The 14,788-nt window shown below is 43.3% G+C and overlaps 1 protein-coding gene and 1 pseudogene across 1 annotated transcript in view; one reads left to right on the top strand and one right to left on the bottom strand.

The window, feature by feature from the left end:
• Window positions 1–14,788, bottom strand: part of LOC141176154 (uncharacterized) — a 241,428-nt gene that overhangs the window by 122,263 nt on the left and 104,377 nt on the right. The window lies entirely within an intron of this gene.
• LOC141176158 (uncharacterized) overlaps window positions 1–14,788 on the top strand; it is a 98,021-nt pseudogene that overhangs the window by 26,546 nt on the left and 56,687 nt on the right.

Raw genomic sequence — 14,788 nt, 5'->3', positions numbered from 1 at the left:
AAATCTGATATATCTTGATGCTGCCAAGCGCCTGAATGCCTGTCAGGCTAGGTGGGCACTGTTTTTCTCGCGGTTTAATTTCTCCGTTACTTACATCCCTGGTACTAAGAATGTTAAGGCGGATGCCTTGTCTCGCAGTTTTTCTCCCATAGTCGGTGCTGAGAAAGAGGAAAACATTTTACAAGAAGGTGTTGTGATAGCTGCTTTAGACTCCGTTTTGGAAGATGAGATTCTTAAAGCTCAGGAGAATGCCCCATCTAACACTCCTCATGGGAGGTTGTTTGTGCCTGGGACCTTTAGGAGAGATTTGTTTGTTGAGTGTCACGAATCTCGGTTGGCAGGTCATCCCGGAATCTCTGAGACCAAGAGACTGGTGGGTCGCAGTTTTTGGTGGCCTGGATGGCAGAAGGAAGTCATTAAGTGGGTGCGCCAATGTACTATATGTGCTAGATCTAAGTCCTCACATACTCCTGCTGCGGGGTTGCTTTGTCCTTTGGAGGTCCCCAGTGCTCCTTGGACACATTTGGCTATGGACTTTATAACTGACCTTCCCCCCTCTGAGGGTTTTACTGTCATCTGGGTGGTCGTGGACCGTTTTAGCAAGATGTGTCACTTGGTTCCCTTCGTCAAACTGCCCTGCGCTAAAACTCTCGCTAAGGCCTTTGTCAAGGAAATTGTCAGACTTCATGGCGTTCCTACTGACATTGTTTCTGATAGGGGTCCTCAGTTCGTGGCTCGTTTTTGGCGTGCCTTTTGTGACAGGTTGGGAATTCATTTGTCGTTTTCGTCCGGATATCATCCTGAATCTAATGGCCAGACAGAAAGGAAAAACCAGGATGTTGAGCAGTTCTTGCGTTGTTTTGTGGCAGACAATCAAGAGGGGTGGTCTGAGTTTCTGCCACTTGCCGAATTTGCTCTGAACAATCATACATCTTCTTCTGCTGGTTGTTCGCCTTTTTTTTGTTGTTCTGGGAGACATCCGTCGTTTGGGTCGTTCTCCAAGTTGGGATCTGCCGTGCCTGAGGAGGAGAATTTTTCCGGTGATTTGGAAAGAGTTTGGACGGATGTGCGTGGTAATCTTCAGGAGGCCAACAGAAAATCTAAAGACTACTTTGATAGGAAACGACAGGAGGTTTTGTTCGCAGTTGGTGACATGGTTTGGTTGTCCTCTAGGAATCTGCGGTTGAGGATTCCTTCTAAGAAATTGGGTCCCAAGTTTGTAGGGCCCTTTAAGGTGCTTCAGGTTGTCAACCAATCTGCTGTTAGGTTGGAGGTTCCTACCTCCTGGAGAATTAATCCGGTCTTTCATGTCTCTCTGTTAAAAAAAGCTGTTGTGTCGGATGGTGACGCCTCTGCCTCTGTTCCTCCGGTGGTGGAGGACGGGGAATATGAAATTTCTCGCATCCTTGACTCTAGACGGTATAGAGGTAGTTTGCAGTATCTTGTGGCCTGGAAAGGTTTCGGACCCGAGGATAATTCTTGGGTGAGGTCAGATGATGTTTCCGCGTCCAGACTTATCAGAGCGTTTCACAGGAGATTTCCTGATAAGCCTGGTCCTAGGGGATCCGGAGGATCCTCTTAGAAGGGGGGGTACTGTTAGAACCTTGCTGTTAGGTTTTTTTTCCTTTGCTGGTCACATGACCTTGTTGGCCTATTTAATCCTGCTCCGCCCTTCTGGCTTTGCTGGACTTCATTGTATATCTACTTTCTAGCTAGCCTGTGCTCTGTATCTAACTCTGTTAGTTTGCTTGGTCTACGGACCTCTATGTTCTATCTATTTTGTTTGTTCGTCTGTCTGCTACTATTTCTGTTAGGAGGTGTCCCATATTCCTCCCAGTCCTTAGTACTTGTAGGGATTCCCTCCCCACATCTATAGGTCTCCGTACAGACTAGATTAGGACTTTAGCAGGTCTGATCGCAGGATCAGGTTCCCTGTTACATCGTAGGGATTCAGCTGAGTCCTATAGTAGGGACAGATCTCCTCTCTTTCCTTAGCTTTGGTAGCAGAACATAACAGTTACTACTCAACTCCCTCTTTACCCCCATTTGTGTTAATGCTATGACATGATTACTTATTTTGATATTTATGTATTTAATAAACACTATCTTTTATCTAAGCTACTCCTGACTTTCTCCTTGGTTTAGTATGTTTGAAGGCAGCAGGGAAAGTACCAGAGGATAGTGATAGGTTGAAGAGATGGGTTAGGGATGGGACGAGTGTGGGGGTGAGGTTGGGGAGGAGGTGGGATGGGATGGGGTTGAGTGCACATGTGGTGAGGTGTGATTTGGAGAGAAGATGAGTAAGGTCTCTTTCCGTGATGTTGGGAAGGGAGGTTATAGGGGTAGGGAAATGGTGTGGAAAACAAAGGGGTTGTGGTGGTCGGACAGTAAAGACTTGCCGTGTTTGGTCAATCTTGTTTTTGAAGTGTGTGTAGCAAACTCCTCAGCAGAGATGAGGGAGGTCGGAGGGGGCAGTGGAGGGTGGAGGAAAGAGTTAAAAGTATTGAATAGCTGTTTGGGGTTGTAGGATAGGGAGGATATGAGGGTTGTGAAGTAGGCCTGTTTAGCAGAGGTGAGTGCTGATTTGAATGCGAGCGTTGCTTGTTTGAATGCAGTGAAGTCATCTTGAGTATGTGTTTTCTTCCAACGCCGCTCCGCAACCCTGGACGCTTGTCGAAGCTGTTTAGTGAGGTTGTTGTGCCAGGGTTGCCTGTTGACTCGTCTACACGTTCTATCTCCTGATATATTTCCCTTATTGTGTCCAGTAATTGTATTATTACACAGAATTCTGTATAATGTTCCATCGTCTCATTGTCTTCCTATTTAGGTCACTACAATATCAGATCATCTCAGGGGACATCTTCTATATTGAGAGAATTTTTCTGAATCACCCATCAAGGATGGATATGGACAGAGACAAGATGGCGGAGAGGATATTACACCTCACCCTAGAGATCCTCTTCCGTCTTACTGGAGAGGTGAGAGATTGTGATGATGTCACATTTCATCATTCTTATCTATGGAAATAACAGATGGACAGAACTGGAGAGGTGAGGACTCTGGAAATGTCTGTAGTGAGATTTATTAATGTGTCTCTCCATAACCAGGATTACACAGTAGTGAAGAAGACCTCTAGTGAGCGCTGTCAAGACCCTGTGTCTGAAGGATTGGGAAGACACCTGAGCCCAATCACGGGGCCTCCACCTCACCCCCTGATACATGAGGACATCAATGACCAGAAGATCCTAGAACTCACCTACAAGATGATTGAGCTGCTGACTGTAGAGGTGACACTGCTGGGAATGCTGGGACATTATACAGTAATTATATGAAGGGATCGGGGGGATGACAGTATCTTTGTATGTGTCAGGTTCCTATAAGGTGTCAGGACGTCTCCGTCTATTTCTCCATGGAGGAGTGGGAGTATTTAGAGGGACACAAAGATCTGTACAAGGACATCATGATGGAGGTTCCCCAGCCCCTCACATCACCAGGTAATAGACAGGACTAAATACACACAGCCTATAATTATCTGTATGTAAAGAATGAATTCAGTCCTTGTATGTGTTTACTCCAGATCTATCCAGTAAGAGGACAACACCAGAGAGATGTCCCCGTCCTCTTCTTCCACAGGACTGTAAACAAGAAGATCCCAGTGTTTCTCAGAATCATCAGGTAGATGGAGAGAAGGTGTCATGAGATCTCCCCTATGATGTGTAGACGGCTGTAAAGGTCTTGTCTTCAGTTCAGTTTTATCCGCCATTATTATGTTTTATACTTGTGTAATGAGAATGGTGGAGATGGCAGGATTAGAGCTGATCATAGATGGGACTTCTCCATCTGTCTGTGACTTTTATAATATGTGTTTCAGGGTGAAGATTTGACCCATATTAATACTACAGAGACATATGTGAGGGGTGATGAGCGGTGTAAAGAGGAGATTCCTACATATGACCACCCAGGTGAGTAGTAACCACTAAATGCAGAGAAGTCACAGATTCTTTTCAGACACCAGCTGTGGCTGCTTTATTGCTGGTGTAGTCCGGCCATATCACAATCGTGTGATCACCATTTTGCCACTAGAGCATAACATTCGCCTCCATATGAAAAATGTTCTAATTACTTGGAGAAATTGTGAAAGCCCTTTTCTATAGAACTTACAATCTGAAAGATCCACCTACCCCCTGGAATTAGGAGACGCTGACCGTTACCTGCCCAGATCTGTAAACTATAAAGCCAAATGACAGCGTACCTAGAATGTGCTGACAAGTGAGAAAATCACTTGAAGAAAAATATTATAATGGGCCTCTTAGAGAAAGTGGAGGGTAATGATGCTGTTGGCTTCCTAGATCCCTGATATCTTATTGGATGAATCTACCTTCCCTCCCTTCTGTGCTGCTGAATGTGCTCATATGGTCCCTACAAGACCAGGTCCAGTCTTTCTGGCCAAACTTCACTTTTATGATTGACAACATTAAATGTGCAGTGAGGGACAAGTGTGAATTTCTGTACAATAACAACAGAGTTTCCCTTTATCCTGACTTTTCAATTTCTTTTAAAACCAACTAACTTCAAACAGGATTGTGATAAACTATACAGAAAACATTACACCTGTGCCATGATATATCTCTAAGCTGTGCGTGGCTGATGGCTGTAATATACATTTATTCTCGCCTGCAGGAGATGTGTTGGCTCGAGCCCTGGTTTCATGGATTCGCTCCACGTCATAAATTCCATTATGTTTTCAATCCTAAGGAATTCAGATTACTGCACAATCTCTCCTGAAATGGGGGCGCTAATACTTTCTCTACTGTTCTGCTCAGGACTCATAGTAGCTCCAATGGTCCACCATAAATGAGTCCAACTCCAGTTAAGTGTTGGAGTTCTCCCCTTATACATAGGTTGTTGTTGGGGATGTAATATAGAATAAAAAAAAATATTTTTTTTCACAGGTTCCTTCGCACTCCGCAGCCAGTTTTGTGTTCCTATCAGGGCCCATTTTTCAAATCTGACGTGTGTCACTTTATGTGGTGATAACTTTGGAATTCTTCACAAAGGATAATAGGAAACAAATGGACCTTACAAATTATTTTCCAGCTTATTTATTTATTTTACTCGCTTATTTACCGTCATTAATTCCACAGCGCTTTACAGACATTATCGGCACTGTTCTCATTGGGGCTCACAATCCACATTCCCTATCAGGATGTCTTTGGAGTGTGGGAGGAAACCGGACAACCTGGAGGAAACCCACGCAAACACGGGGAGAACATACAAACTCCTTGTAGATGTTATCATTGGTGGGATTTAAACCCAGGACCCCATCGCTGCAAGGCTGCAATTCTATAGTCAAAGTATTGTCTGATCTCATCAGACAGTACTCACAAAGGTGAACACCACCAAATTACAAGTAAACAATTAGGAAAGGGAAAAGGGTGTGAGTAAAAGTGAAATTCTTTATTAAATAATAATATTAAAACCTATTAAATCATACATCCCATTAGGAATGTATAATGGATCATGATTATATAAATGGAGTCCTGATCCACTAAATTACTGATAGAGTCAGACGGTGAATCAAATTATTACTAAAATAAGCCCCTAGCCAATGTCCCTTATAATTGATGGCTGGGTTTATGCTTACAAAATGAATGCCATAGATTATATCAAGGGTGTGCTGAATTATGATAGTATCCTCAGCCAGGAGAGATTTTATTAAATAAAGGCTCAATTTTCCTGTGTGAATTCAATAGTAAAAAATTCTCCTAGCCCGTTGGATACACTCCCCATATTATAAAGTGACTTCAAAAGTGTGGCAGGTCTGATAGATATAAGTGTAATGAGCCCTTGTACAGAGGTTATCAGGGTACACTATTGCACCTGTCACACAATCTGTGTAATGGATCCTTAATAATTCCACTCACATCTCCAGTCGTGCTGTCGGCAGTGAAATAACTCCGGCAGTATAACAGACTTAGCCAGCTTAAGAGCACAAGCGGCTCAGCTATGCCACTGACAGTCTCTCACACGCTGTCCGCACAAGAATGCAGTGGAGGCAAATGATTTATCTGAGTCACGACCCCTGAGTGGACTAGGTGTTATCACAATCTTAGCCAGCTTGGATATGCAAGCGGCTCAGCTTTGCCACTGACCGTCTCTCACACGCTGTCTGCACAAGAATTGACGGTCAGCAGGAGAAGCAAATGATCCCACTAAGTCACGATCTCCTGGTTGTGCAGGAGATCCAACACTCTTTCTGCAGATTTAGATATCAGATGCGGCTAGCATGTGCCACTATCGGCCTCTCCCACGCTGTCAACACGTGTGTGGGTGTGATCAGCGTGAGAGACAATTTCAACTATGTCAACAGTCTGTCAGATCTAACAGAGCTGACAGCTAAAACGGGGTATAAATCTGGTTTTATGCAGCACTGTAACACCGCACTCTATAGTGCGGTCAAATATGGCATAATACTGTCTGACAAAACTATCAGGAGTCGTCCCTGACACGCATTTCGCCGGGGGTTCTGGCTTTTTCTAAGGCTGCAATTCTAACCACAGAGCCATCGTGCTGCCCATGGTGGCTCTTGATCCCACAATACCCTATATACGGTTGTACACTACTATCTGGGCACATGGCAGGTTAAGAAGGGAAGGAGCGCCATTTAGCTATTTGAATGCAGATCTTGCTGGGATAGTGTGCAGACACAATGTATTGGGGACACTGTTCATGGTCACCTGGCAGCTCCAAAGATGGCCACCACGAACAAGCTTGGCACTATCTACTCTGTTTTCCAGAGCCCAGGGATTGCTTGGCTCAACATTCTTTAACCCCTTTACATGGATCTGGATTTACACAGAGACCCCTAGGCTTGGGCCACGGTGTTACCTGCTGTTCTGTGAAGTGAGATAGTCAGGTAGCCGGGTCAGAACCAGGAGGGCAGAGAAAATACAAAATCAGAAGACACAAGAGTAGTCAGTAAACGGGCCGAGGTCACAACAGGAAACAAATACACAAGCCGGGAGCTGAGCACAGAGGACTGAACCAGAGGAGGACAAGGCTGTATCTGGCAGCTTCCAGCAATATGCTTCCAGCTTTAGTAGGGTGCGGTGCTTTCCAAATGGCTGAAGCAGGGAGCAGATTACTCCAGCTGGACAGCACACACCCCATACTGCCAGACTGGATGGTACTACAGGTACCAGCAACCCTAATCTTAGTGGCTGGACAGAGCCTGCACCGCCCAGAGCTTCTGGTTCAGATGTCTCCTCCATCACCAGCACCGTCTGCAGAATGAATATCTGTAGGTAATGATTAACCGCACAATCCTTTTGGTATGCAAACAGTTTATTTCACATATGGTGATTCAGACATAAACACTGACCTAAAAAGGTGCAGGGATATGCGACACATATCAATTTTAACGTTTTGACCCTGCCAGAGTCTTATTCATAATGTCGCTGTGAAAAAAGAGAAACAATACATAAATGTGAAGACACATATACAGTACAGCCTAAAAGTTTGGACACACCTTCTCATTCAAAGACTTTTTTGTTAAGTATATAATTCCACATGTGTTAATTCATAGTTTTGATGCCTTCAGTGTGAATGTACAATTTTCATAGTCATGAAAATACAGAAAAATCTTTAAATGAGAAGGTGTGTCCAAACTTTTGGTCTGTACTGTACATATTTACAGAAATTATATATATATATATATATATATATGAGCCTTTCATATGCTCATCATGAATGTACTTGTAATTGTCGCACAATCTTCAGCGGCTTCTAGGACATCCGTCCTGCAGATAAGTATTGCTGATATTCTGGGCGCATGGTTAGTCATTGGTAAAAAGATGGGACAATGGAAGCAAAAAGATTAATGATTAAGTGGAGGAGCAAAGGAGCCGGAGGAGGGCCAAGGAGAAGAATGATAGAGCAAAGGTGGTAAAAAAGTTAGGTATAGGGCAGAGACATAAGGAAAATAGGTCATCAAATAGATGAGTATAAAGTTATGTTCGGTATAGGGCAGAGACATATGAGGAATATAGGTCCCCACTCAGATAAGTAATAAAGCTTATTAAGTAACACGGCAGAGACATATAGGGAGTACAGGTCTCCAAACCGATCAGTATAGAGGCATGTGGCCAGGTGGCTTGCCTGACTGCTCAAAGTTTGCTGGGTGGGTACCTTTAATGGCGCTGTGAACAGGCGCTCCCGCACTTTCATCTTGTGCATCTGTCTCTAGTTGCGGTTGGAGGGTTTATGTATGTTTCCGCGATTACCGCCAGACCGTAAGTGCATGCGCTCAAACTCTCTTCCCCCCCACCCCCCTGGAAGTTGCGTCACAGGCAGGTGATGTGGCAGGGAGAGTGGGTCTGTTGAGGCGGACCTGTCCTCCCGTATGGCCGTGTCACATGTGTACCGTATTCATGGCGTCTGGTGAAGACTGCGCATGCGCGTTAGGCTATATGCGATAGTTCTGTTATGTTAATTCTTTTAGAGAGGAGTAGCGTTGGCAGGTAGGCCTATTATTCCTGCTGCAAGTGGGACAGTATCCTCACACTGTTGGGGAAAGTGAATGTACAAAGTATGTATAATAATTCACTAGCGCTGGAATAAGACTGGAGATATACTAATGAGATAAAATATACGAATGTATTAGTATTTGTTTAAAATACATTACAAAAGTAAAATCAGGTGTATAAATTGGATAAAATATAGCCTGTCGGAGATACTGTCAAACGTGGAGGGAAGAGTGGTGGGATAGTAATTTTCCTCCTGTATTTCAGATAATTTGTCCGGTTGAGGTTAAGGTTAAGGTCCTGGTAGTGGTTTCTTTCCTAGTTTGAAGACAAATGGTTTAGAATGTGGTGTGAAGATAGCAGGTCTGATTGAGGAGTAACCGATCTTACCTGCTGGTGAAGAAAGAAGGATGGTTAGTAGTCCTCTGTGTTGGTGTGAGCTGTGTGTAAGAGGGTGAGGAGAAGGGGAGAGGGGAAGGGGTGGAGACGGAGATAGGAGGGGGAAGCCAGGGGAGACGGGAAGGGGGTTTCTGGAGCTCACCTGGAGAGGAGGAATAGGAGAGGTTGTAGAGCTGATCTAGTGTGTCTGAAAAAAAGATAATCAAGTTAGCCAATCTATTTCATGGTTGAGACCCTCTGTCAGTGTCTGGAGGGTGTGTATCCAGAACCACTCCCTTTGTTTAAGGTGTTTAATATGGTTACCACCTCGTCTGGGTACTTGTTCGATCACCTGGAACCTCAGTTGTGATACTGCATGCCTGGCAGTATGGGGTAGTGGTAACAAGGTTTTGCCGCAACGAATCGTGGATTTATGGCTGGCAATATGGTCCCTGATGTGTTGAGTAGTTTCCCCTACGAATAGTAGACAACATGGGCATTTGATTACCTACACCATAAAGTCAGATTCTCTGCAGAATGAATGAGGACAGGTATTGTGAAAGAAGCAGACGTCGCAGCAGCAGATCTCAGAGGAGATGGGTCACACCATTTGTAGAAGCCCTAATATGACAAAATGGCAGAAAACCAGAGCAGTAGAAATTCTCATAAAGTGACTCCGTTTTGAATATTATAACCCTCAGTGAATTAATCTATAGGAGTAGTGACTATTTTGACTGCACAACCACTTTCTGGAAATTAGCACGCAGTGGATGTTGGAGCGTGAAAATTGCAAATATACTATTTTATTGCCCAACACATAGTGTCCAGATTGTACTCCAGGGGACACGCACCTTAAATTAAGTGGGTTCTTCTCACTATAGTAATGCCAAATACATGGATGCTGAATGTGGTTTGGGCACACTGCAAGGCTCAGAAGTGGGGGGGAGATTTGACTTTGGGAGAGTGGATATTGCTGGATTGATTTATGAAAGCCATGTTGCTTTTCAAGAGCCTTTGAGACCCTAATAATGTGGAAACTTCTGTTTTTCCACTGACAGATGATAGACCTGAGTGGGGGCTTGTTTATTGTAAGATGAGTGGAAGTTTTTATTGGTATTATTTTCACCTACATAACATCATTTGGTGGCTTTTTATTCCATATTTGGGATCCAGAATGAGCAAACTGTTGGACACCACACTCTACTGGTTCATGCTATGAGGTTTTCTATTAGACTGTGAACTGTCATTGTCTTGGTAAATCATTCAATGTTTTTACATAACTTGCCATTTCTACAGACACTTTAAGTAGAAATGCTCAAAAATATAAAATTCAAGGATATTTTATTCTAAAATAATAATTGGTTTTATTCTTGGCAGATGACTGTACCAGCAGATCAGAGGGACAGCTGACACCTTCAATTTTTAAATCAGATGATCTTGAGATCCCACAGGATACAATTGAAGTGAATGCCATTACTCCATATATACCATCATCCCTTCACAGCAAAGATCTGTCATCTGATTCTTTAAAACAGGTCCTGTCTTCTGATTCATTACTGACTACTAAGGAAAATCATAGTCACAAAAGAGGCATTAAGAAACAAACTGCACCTAAAGCAACAAAGCCATTTTCACGTTCAGAATATGGAAATAGTCTTCTCAAAAAGTCTTTTCTTAAACATCAAAAAACGTACACAGCAGAGAATAGATTTTTTTGTTTCAAGCAGGGGAAATGTTTTAACCAGAAATCAGATCTTGTTAGTCACCAGAGAAGTCACACAGGGGAGAAGCCATTTTCATGTTCAGAATGTGGGAAATGTTTTAAAGAGAAATCAAGGCTAACCCAACATCTGAGAACTCACACAGGGGAGAAGCCTTTTTCCTGTTCAGAATGTGGAAAATGTTTTACAAGGAAATCAAATATTATCGTACATCAGAGAACCCACACAGGGGAGAAGCCTTTTTCCTGTTCAGAATGTGGAAAATGTTTTACAGGGAAATCAGATCTGAACAAACATCAGAGAACTCACACAGGGGAGAAACCATTTTCATGTCTAGAATGTGGGAAATGTTTTGCAAAGAAGTCAAATGTTCTCAAACATCAGAGAACTCACACAGGGGAGAAGCCATTTTCATGTTCAGAATGTGGGAAATGTTTTGCAAATAAATCATATCTTATCTCACATCAGAGAACTCACACAGGGGAGAAGCCATTTTCATGTTCAGAATGTGGGAAACATTTTACAGAGAAATCACATCTTATCAAACATCAGAGAACTCACACAGGGGAGAAGCCTTTTTCATGTTCAGAATGTGGGAAATGTTTTACCCATGAATCAGATGTTGTAATACACCAAAGAACCCACACAGGGGAGAAGCCATTTTCATGTTCAGAATGTGGAAAATGTTTTACAAGGAAATCAAATCTTGTCAAACATCAGAGAACTCACATAAGGGATAAGCCTTTTTTCATGTTCAGAATGTGAGAAATGTTTTGCAAATAAATCAAATCTTATTGCACATCAGAGAACTCACACAGGGGAGAAGCCATTTTCATGTTCAGAATGTGGGAAATGTTTTGCAAAGAAATCAAATCTTGTCAAACATCAGAGAACTCACACAGGGGAGAAGCCTATTTCATGTTCCAAATGTGGAAAATGTTTTAACCATGAATCAGAAGTTGTTATACACCATAGAATTCACACAGGGGAGAAGCCATTTTCATGTTCAGAATGTGGAAAATGTTTTACAAGGAAATCAGATCTTGTCAGACATCAAAGAACTGACACAGGGGAGAAGCCTTTTTCATGTTCAGAATGTGGAAAATGTTTTAACCAGAAAGCGCATTTTGATAGCCACCGGAGAACCCACACGAGAAAACGCCACAACTACACCCAACTGGTCTCTGTATAGACTAAAAAGACCCTAGCTGCCCAACTTATAACACCACCTTGGATCTAACTCCGTAATAGGCCATTGAGGGGTTTCTTGTACCTCCCGAGGAACCAGAGGGGAGGCCACAACACACTGTCAACAAGGGGAAAGTAAAGTGTGACGTAAGATACAAAAACTCTGGGTGAGAAACTAAAACACATTCATATAGGGCAAAGAAGTCAAGCTAAGAAGAATCAAAAATAAAAGGAATAAAAAGTATAATTTCCCAGAAACCTAATTGTGGAAGAAGGAAAAGTTGATGGAAGGGAAAGCAAACAGATGGAGAGGATAGTTTCACCTTTTTGGTGAAACTTACAAAATTCATCCTCACCCACAATTACTTTGGATTTGATAACCACATATATCTACAGGAGACTGATACAGAAATAGGAACTATAATGGCTTAACAGTATGCAAATTTTCATGACCAAGCTTGAATGTGACTTCTTGTCCTCATGTCACATCAGGACTCTGGCCTACTACCGTTACATTGACGATAGTTTAATCATCTGGACATAATCTGAGCAACTGCTAAAGAAGTTCCTTGAACACTTTAATCAATTTAATCCCACCATCAACTTAACACTCAACTACTTCTGTACTGAAATTAACTTTTTGGACGCCATCATTAAGTTACAGAACAATGAAATAGAGACGTCCGTGTACCAGAAGCCAATTGACCGTCCAACATCCCTTAAATGGGTCAGTTTCCATACAAAACACATAACCTCTATTGGCTACAGCCAGGCCATCCGATACAATTGGATATGTTCCAACGCTATGGACAGAGGCAAACACCTTGGTGGCCTCAGAGCCACCAGAATATCAAGGAATCATCTTCTAGATTTCAAAACTAAACAAGAAAGCAACCGGGTGCCTCGCATAGTCACCTAAAATCCAAATCTGGAGGTGCTAATGGGAGCTGCATGGAAATTACAACCATTATTACAAAAAGATGCCCGATTACAATCTATATTTCCAGACTCCCCACTTCTGTGATTTAGGCAGTCCTCTCCAACAGCTACAGGAACTTTTCCTTGCAGCCAGAAAAAATGTAAAACCTGTCTATTTATAATGACCACTGACCAGATAAAGATTCCCAACCCGCATCAGCACCACAAGATCCCAGGTGCTTTCAGCTGCATTACATCTAATATAGTGTACTTAATTATATGTACCAAATGTCCAGCTGGGGGTCTGTGTGTAGGGAAGACAGGGCAAAAATTTAGAACAAGGATGAATTCTCATCGCCACCCAATAAAAGAAAAAAGAATAGAGCTACCTGTTGCCAAACATTTTTTATCCCTGATCACAGCATCGTGGACATGAAATTACTTGTATTAAAATGTAACTTCAAATCTCAGAGAGACAAAAAAATTTGGGAGTACAATCTTATGACAATCTTTGACCTACTGTCACGGGTGTATCAGAGGCGACAGGTAGTCGCCCTGCAGTTGGTTGCAGGAGATCTCTATGTTTGGCATTACAGACATCTTAGATGAGAGGCTGTCTCTAAGACCTAGCTCCTACCTCCCTCTGGCTAATTAGCTCTCTGGCCTGGGTGTATAAATAACTGGTGTGTCTGAGAGGGAGGTGCCGGCTATATTCATTTCTACTTGTGAAGGCTTAGCAAGAGCAGTACTGCGTCATCTCTGGAGCTTGAAGCCTAGTGCGCATTTGTCTGGAGTTCATCTAAAGCTAAGAAATGTCCCCCTGTTTGTCTACCCTTTTTGCCTATAGAGTTTAGTGAGATCGACTAGTGCCCATCTCCTCCCTTCCCTATCCTTAGCCATGCGCCAGGGAAATCCAGGGTGAGGCACCTGTGCGGCGATTAGCGAGGAGCCAGTATAGGGACGGTAGTTGAGACAGGTTGACACTAGACCAGACTAGGAGGTCTCCATTTTCCCATTTCCCTAGTGTCTGGGCTCCCTTTCCCTCTTCCCTCTGTGTTCACTTAGTCTTTCCTACACCTGCTGTGACATTATAGATAGCCGAGCACGTTTTGCAAAGAAAAAGACAGAAAACTGATATTTTGCTTTTTTTCTGTGTTTTTGGGAGTGCAACTTTTTTTTTCTTTTTCCCTTGGTATGGGGTCAGTTGCAGAGCGGCTGCACAGGCTGTCTCTGGAAGTGAATGACCTCCACGGTGAGGTACATGTGGGGGTCTCTGCAGGTAGGCCAGTCCAGCCTGAACCCAAGGTTGCCCTCCCTAACAGGTTTTCTGGAGGTAGGGACAAGTTTTTTGTATTCAAGGAGTCCTGCAAACCGTATTTTAAACTTCGTCCCTATTCCTTCGGAAATGAGGAGCAACGGGTTGGAATTGTGATCTCTCTATTGCAGGGTGATCCTCAGTCCTGGGCATTTTCTTTATCGCAGGACTCGGTTTGTCTCCAGTCTGTGGAGGGGTTTTTCGGGGCTCTGGCCCTTATCTATGATGACCCTGACTGAGTCTAGGCTACGTCGTCTTCAGCAGGGGAATCAGTCAGTGGAAACGTACAGTTCAGAATTTCATAGATGAGCCATGGATTCCAAATGGGATGACTCAGCCCTTAGAAGTCAATTTTGTGAGGGGCTTACTGAAAGATTGGAAGATGCATTGGCAGTATATGAAACCCCTCAGTCCTTGGAGGCTGCATGTCTTTGGCCATAGGTCTTGAAAGACGCCTTCAGGATAGACAGGTGAGACCACCTTCTCCGGGGTCTTCTTGTCTGGGTTGTGTACCTCTGCCAAGGGAGTGGTCTGGGGGTGAACTTGTACTGGGGTAAGTGGAGGAACCCATGCAGTTAGGGGTTGTCTCTGCATCATACATCTCCCCGGAGATTCGCAAGCAAAAAGGCGTATGTTTTTTTTTTTGTGGGGAAAAAGAGACATTTTGTCGGTACCTGTCCTTCAATTCCTAAACAAAAGGAGACTCGATTAACTCTTGGTAGTCTGGAGTTGGATAAACTAGGGGT

Source organism: Phyllobates terribilis, unplaced genomic scaffold (genome assembly GCF_046119375.1).
Source record: "Phyllobates terribilis strain yellow unplaced genomic scaffold, ASM4611937v1 Scaffold_17__1_contigs__length_24005725, whole genome shotgun sequence".
NCBI lineage: Eukaryota > Metazoa > Chordata > Amphibia > Anura > Dendrobatidae > Phyllobates > Phyllobates terribilis.
Note: the sequence above shows the minus strand (reverse complement) of the source record. Positions and strands in the feature narration are given on the sequence as shown.